Source organism: Strongylocentrotus purpuratus, unplaced genomic scaffold, assembly GCF_000002235.5.
Source record: "Strongylocentrotus purpuratus isolate Spur 01 unplaced genomic scaffold, Spur_5.0 spur5_scaffold_2, whole genome shotgun sequence".
NCBI classification, from domain to species: domain Eukaryota; kingdom Metazoa; phylum Echinodermata; class Echinoidea; order Camarodonta; family Strongylocentrotidae; genus Strongylocentrotus; species Strongylocentrotus purpuratus.
The window spans coordinates 41,501,230-41,508,648 of record NW_022145605.1 but is presented as its reverse complement, the minus strand read 5'-3'; the positions used below and the strand labels follow the sequence as shown (position 1 = coordinate 41,508,648).

Sequence of the window (7,419 nt, the reverse complement as noted above, 5' to 3'; positions counted from 1 at the left end):
CGTTTCATTCATTAAGTATATTTATACTTGTATTGAATATGTATACGTGTGGACTAGAGTACGGACATTCGGTGCGGCAGGCGGACTATTGGTGCGAGACCTCTTCCGCACAGATTGTCCGTCGGACATTTGAGGCGCGCATGGAATGTCCGACACGGACATTCTGCGCGGATAAAATCCGCACCGATCGTCCGCTCTCGATCGATCTCTAATAGGCGGACGATCGGTGCGGGTAACATTCTACGCGGTCACACCGGCGTGGAGGTGCCTGGATGGACGAGATCAATAAGGAAACAAAACAAGCTTTTTAAACTGCACTGCCTTTTCCTCAGTTTTATCTTATTCTTTTAATGTAACCTTTCTTAAAATTGTGATGATTGTTAAATGTTATGTTGAAATGTAATTATTTTGTCTGTATTTATATATTTATATTTGTATGTACATGTAAAGCACCTTTTATATGTCCGAAGGCAAATTTTATGTATTTTTTACATGACAATAAATTATCTTGAATCTTGAATCTTGAATCTAGTACAAGAACCGCCAGACGAAGCAATGTAAACTTGTACAGGGCATTTATGCAGTAGGAAATGCTTAGTGCTTACCAAAGAATTGCCTTGGAGGCAGCCTTATGAACATGAACTCTGAAGGGATTTCAGGATCTCCGACGAAGCAGTAAATCGCTTTCTCTGGTCCCATATTGACGTGAGTAAATGAATTATTGAGGGTTCTATCTATGTATATAGAGCTGCTTTGTGAAATCCAGCTCGCTGCAGAAAAGTCCCCAAGAGCAGCTTTGATGTCCGCGGGGCTGAAAGCTTGCCCTGGCGAGGCCGGGAACGAACACGAGAAGATCGCCACTCCTGGATTGGTCTTCTCCGAGCTCGTCTCAAAGCGATCTAAAATTTAGTGAAAGAATAGATTCAAAAGAATTTCATCATCTTCAGCTTTTTTGACGTGGGCTTGTGTCGTGACGAGGGCTAGAAGATAAATCACGGCACTGTGAAATATCAAATGGTTTACGGTTCGAATCACGCCATCCAGCCAGGAGCGGTTATGAAAGAATAACTTTCTGGGGAGGAGGAGCTAGGGATTCCGTGTTTTGGGACTCAAGCACTCATTTTCTGGATTTGCCTCGCGAATAAATGGGGGGGGGGGGGGCGTGACGAGTTTTGTTTGGATGGGAGTTGAGACATCCCATGCCCCCCCCCGAGCCCCTCTTGAACCGCTACTGCTAGCATCTGGCTCGGTATACATTATGTACACTTCTCAGTCTTCTCAAAAGGTGACCCAGGCAGGCTTAGATTGGTTCCTAAAAGCGAACAGCATGCTGATGAGGGCTGCCTCAGCTGAAGTTATTAAAAACGTTTGGCTTAATTTTTTTTTGTAATGTCTTTCCATAATATTTTACAGCATATTTTTTTAACGCAGAAGAGGGCAATATTATCCTACCTGTTTGGCAATGATCCCCTATCCATCTTGGATGACAGGTGGATGACAAACAATCACCTGTCAGAAAGTTACAATCCTCAGCACCACCAGAACAATGACATGTCTTAGAACAAGAGCTGTAACATCCTGAAACTACACGAGAAATAAAGTGTGTTGGGAAAGAATTACATTATAACAATTCAGACTAAATGGTTAATTTCTTTCGATATCAAACAAACAAGTTACTAATGCATATATTTTTTAGTTTTGCTCATAACAAAATGTGATACTCTTACCACTCTAATAGAAGGGTGAAACAAATTGTATTATGAACAAATATCCTCAATGACAGAACACAAAACTTGTATATACGTTAGAGCATCTTGCCCGAAAACAGATTTCCATGTTTACAATATTTCGCATAGCCAGCAAATTAATTCCTGTAAATGATGTTAAATATTTCCCTCTCAAAAATAAATCTCGCTATTAATTAGGGACCCACATATTAGGAATTTAAAGATTCACATGAGAGAAAAGGCAGCAGCCCCCTTCTCCTAAAGCCCCATCATTCTCACCTCGTTATTTTCAATCGTTATTTTAGCGCAATCCTTTAGCGTTTATATTGTTAAAAGGAAAACATAATGAAAGCCTGAATTCTCTACGAAAAATATCGCCGAAATTATCAAGACATTATCCATCTTTTGGTCAATTCATGAACGTCTTCAGTTGTAGGAGTAATCGTGGTTGCTGTGTGAATGGATTTCAAAATATTAAAGTTATAAACCAAGAATAATGTTACATTTTATACAGCTTGATGGGAAATCAACAGAATCAGAAAGATATCCAATGTCACATATTCCTGCAACTTCGGCACAAAATCCAGACTCCTTTTCGCATGCTGTGGCATCTCTGCAGTTACATTTCTGAGTGCAGTCAGCTCCAAAGTAGCCGATGGGACAAACAGACGGAACTAGATGTGAAGGAATATAAAGAGAAATCATTATTGTGAATCAATAATAATAGCTTCTTAGATAGAGAGCTCATCGATCATGGCGTTTTGACATTATCGCTCTGGTTATCATGGTCATAGCCGAGCCATCAAAGTAACTCAAGCAAATCAGGCAGAGCTAGTTTATCTGGTTCCCATTGGTTATGAGCGTAACCTACTTACACAAAATGAGGACCATGAAACCCTTTTACCTTGCTGATGAACGTATAGGATTCTAGACAATGCAATGGGAGCGTTGTGTCATACCGATGTATCCTTACTTTCAAACAGTCAATAATATAACAAAAAGTAAAGTGAATGATTGAACCTTGACATGCTGGTCCAGACCATCCTTGAAAGCAGTCTCCAGGACATTCACCAGTGAAGTCATCACAATCTGCTCCATCAGTGCAGTGGCATTCTTGAAGACAATCAGCTCCAAACATACCAACCACACATGCTTTAAGACAAAATAGATGAGGTATACAGGATTGTTGAACATGCAAGGAACGTAAAGCTATTGGCAATCTCAAATTTAGTTTCGGCAGTAATAGTAATCCATGAAGGTCCTGACGATTTTTCAACCGCCCCCCACCCCCACACCCACACTATTTTCTTGAGTGAAAGAGGTAACAACAATTTTCCCTTTGTTTTCAGATTTCTATGTTGTATACAGTCTCTATCAGCAATAAGTCAGTTCGTAAATAGGTTCGGAACGCATGACCCCAAAATATCCACAGATCTTTTACACGATGGATACATCCCACTTGTGCTTTTTAGAATAATCACTACCGAAGTGATGGAGGTGCTTCATGAATACGTTTTGTTTGCCTCTTAAGAAGAATCCTTCCACCTGTGTATCAGATAAATGTACTGTCGGTGCATAAATGAATACTGAAATACATACGTAACTTTCATGAGCACGATTCGAGTATTCTTCTCAATGGTTTTACAATTTGGGAACGAATGACCTTTATCTGCCCATGCGCAAATCCTAATTACGCACTCGCTTATTGGAATCATAAATAGCTTCTTTAAAACTGAAATTCAGTTGCAATCGTCACCGATTAAACTCTTACTTTCATCGCAGTAGATTCCTGTATAGCCAGCTAAACAGGTGCATCCATAAGGGTCAGGTAGACAGATCTGACTTCCAGCACACTGGTCAAGAGGCTGACCGGGACCACATTCAAATTCGCAGTCCCAGCCAAACAGATGCATTCCACAAGCTGGAAAGAAAGATTGTGACATTTTATTTGAATAGGAAACTCACTTAAATCATGTTTTTGAAATGAAAAGTTCAGTTATTCTTGCATAAAATATTTTCATTGCTATAATATTCAATCGCCAATCGCAGCTGATGACGACAATTTGCCTCCTTTTAAATTCCAACATCATCTCCTATCGCCTACCGCCTCAGATATCCGGACTGTTCCAAAAAGACAGTCATTGTGGATCATTCTTACTAATGTCCACATTGATGAATATTATTTGTATATCATCATTATACCTTGAAGGCAGTTCTTTCCAGCATGGCCAGGAGGACAGATGCATGTTCCTGAGAGTTCGTGGCATACACCTCCATTATAACAACTATCACACAAACGATCGCATAATGGTGGATTCCATCGGCCATAAGGACATTCTGTTCATAGAAAGAAAAGATATGTGTCATATTTCGGTATAAATTACACTGGGCATATGGTATCAACAACTCTCTTTTGAAGCAAACTATATTTCATTGAAGCATGAATATATAGCAAATGTAATAAAAAGCTTTCTAAAAATGCGTGGTGGGGGTTCTTCGTTTAAGGGACCCCCCTGTACCAAAACATTGAATGAATAGATAATAAGTTATTTAATGAGTTGTTTAAAAACATGTAATTTGTTATCAATACTGTTTAAAGTTTACTATAAAAACTGCATTGCATTCTCGAACAGAACTGCAAAGGAATTATGTAACATTTTAATGCGCACTCACCCTTGAGTAAAATGGTGTTGGGCATTTTGATCAAAAATTCTAAATATTTTACCTAAATCATTAGCAACAGAGGACATTAAAATTGGAAATGACATTATTCGATTGGGCACAGGATTGCCTACAGTAGACATGATTACATAAGTACTTTTATGTAAGGTACATTTACAAAATATTCTAGTAGGATATTTCAACATTAAAGATTGAAGTAAAAGAGCGAACCCTTCACGATAAGTCTTATAAAGCTGGATTGATGTTGTTCCAACGCTCCATCCGCGTAAGTCACATACACACCGGCGTCTGAGACAGATGCAGATTGAATTGTATGTGATAGACTGTCAGAACTCATTCCAATGAGAGAATCAGCCCAATCTACATCAGTGAATTTCCGCCATCTTATCGCGTCTTCTCCTAGCATCCCTGTCGTGATCATCACACTGAGTGTGATATTATCTCCAACGTGTACTGTCTTTGTAAACCGACCATCAATGGGTTGCAATTCACCTACGAATAAAAATTTAATTATTTACCCCCAAAATATGATTTTTTTTTTCTTCTTCAATTGTAAATTAGTAGTAACCTTTTTCCATCTCTAAACAGCATTTCTCTCTCTCCCTCTCTCTTTCTTTCCTATTGCGTTGTATGTGCTTTTCACGAAGTCTAAACTATCCCTGCGATAATATAATTTTAATTCCATATCATATTTCAATTTTATTGTCCAATGGAAATCCAGTTTGTTCACAATTTCATACCAATTTACAAAGTATTCTCTAACATTTTAAAAATGGTAACCAGTTTTCACTTTATCACCAACACCTGTGTTATTTTGTTGTTATCAGCTAAGAACATACGAGCTTAATCATGACAGTACGCCTTACTCTACTGAATATTTGAAAAGAAGAAACGTCAGAGAAACTTACGGGTAGAAAGAAGAATGGCAAGAGGAACAGATGTCATTCTACTGGCTGTCACTGAAGAACATTCGAAAAAGCCTAAGCCCTCCATAGTAGCTGGAAGAGTCTGCCTTAGTGCTACAGATGATACATCATTGCTGTCTCCTGGAGCTGTGTAACTATCGGGAGTTATAGCCTCGGTCAGACGGACGAGTCTTCTGGTTGAGAATATGAGAATCTCTTCATTCTCTGAGCCGAGTAGACAGATAAATGACCCATCCAGCAGACCTCCTCTGTAGGGGGATGAAGTAGCTGCTATTATGCGTATGGGAAGGATCGGGCGTGGACCTATGGAAAAATTGATATATTTGTCAAGTGATTAGTGTCCGCCTAGCATTTCTGGTTAAGGAGAACTAAAGGGGGAAATACACAACGGTGACAAAGCAATGACTTATCTCACACTTCAACCTTACGTTGCGTACGATAACATTCGGTCCTTGTTGGTACAGGAAAAAGAAAGTCATTAATATACTTTAAGACAAAGTTACTTCCACTACTAAGACTGAATACTATAAAAGTGTAGGCCTATGGGAAACTTAATTTAAATATTTCGTAAAGCATCCCCCCCCCCCCAATGAGCGAAAAATCGGGCGGAGCGAAATATCGGTCGGCGCAATTTTCAAATTTTCAAACCCTCCCCTTGAAAAAAAAATCCCACGTACGCCACTGTTAGTCACGTCTCTCGAGCTATCGAGTGTAGATAATATATAATGCCAATACTCACTCGGAGGTTTTTCACATGCGAACCCGAGGTAGGATGTACATGGTAGTTTTCTCCATCCATTAGTAACCTTCTGACGAACACATCTTTCACTCTCAAATAGATTTGCATCACCATTCGACCAATCAGGAAATCTGCAAACGTAAAATTTGTCAAACAGTAATGTATAACTTAAAGAGGAGGTTGAGTTTTGGGGAGAGCTAGGTGAAAAATAAATTGTAAGCGTTTGCATTGTTATTGTACAAATGTGGAGGGTTTGCATTTTAGGCTCCATGACGTCCACATACACTGTAAAAACAAACATAGCATATTGCTCCGGTTGTCTCATTTTCGCTCGCTGGACGTATATAGCAGACGGCAATCTGCGGATTAGACGACACTTGGTAGTGAATTTGTATGTGAGATTGCTTTGCTAAATATAAAATACAAGAACATTTTCCATATCTTTAAACTATCATTGATATCTGATAATTAAACAGTTATTAAAATAAACCTACCAAACTACATAATACAATGAAATACTTGACTTAAAGTAGGGGAGTTTGATGTGGTGCACAATTGCACCCCTCTGTAAATAATCGAATAGTCCATGGCGATCATGAATATTCATGTTTTTGCTTACCTCGGCAAAATGCTTACCTATACTAAATGGACAAATTACGGTGGGGGGTTGGCTGAAATGGACATAATGAACCGATCAGAACTGATCTATGATAATTCATGCTTGTTTTCCTTCGTGTGCTTGACCTATAACCTTACAATCGCGTGTCAAATCGCGTCCAAAGTTCGACTTGTTTCACATGTGTTATATAGGCAATGGCGAGCTAGCGACCTATTTTGACCAAATTACGGTGGGTGAACTTTCAAAAGTCAATGGGACATGAGGGTTCCATTGAAAGAGCTAGTGTCAACGTACGTAGGGGTGGATGTGCTTTTCGTTTAAAAAAAAAAAAGAATTTTTAACGATTTTTGGGGGGGTAAAAGTCAGTAGGTTAACATGTTAGGCTGCTGGACTCTGACGATAGGGGGCGTTGTCCAATGAGACTATTTGGAGCCATATGGAAAGTTTTTTTTTAATCAACTTGTTCGAGGGAAGGGGGGGGGGGGGGGTCGTTTCCATCAATCCATTGGCGAGAGTTATCCTAAGCATGATATATATCAACTTGTACCTCAGATAATCTTCTTATTAAAGTTAAGCACCAGTATCTACCTGTTGCTTTCACAGTTTGTCATGAGTAGGGTTTGTAAAGATATTGTTGTAATTCAATTTAACACATACACATTATTGTCGAGTGAAGTGCCATCAATCCATTGGAACGTGCCCTCTTGATTGATATCATCCAGTCCA

The 7,419-nt window shown here is 39.2% G+C and overlaps 1 long non-coding RNA gene across 1 annotated transcript; it reads right to left on the bottom strand.

The window, feature by feature from the left end:
• Positions 1–4,718: 4,718 nt before the first annotated feature.
• On the bottom strand, positions 4,719–6,191 carry LOC105444246. Its single transcript, XR_004065094.1, has 3 exons — positions 6,075–6,191; positions 5,318–5,638; positions 4,719–4,901 (listed from the first exon to the last, which is right to left on the bottom strand). It is a non-coding gene; the product is annotated as an uncharacterized LOC105444246 (long non-coding RNA).
• Positions 6,192–7,419: the final 1,228 nt, after the last annotated feature.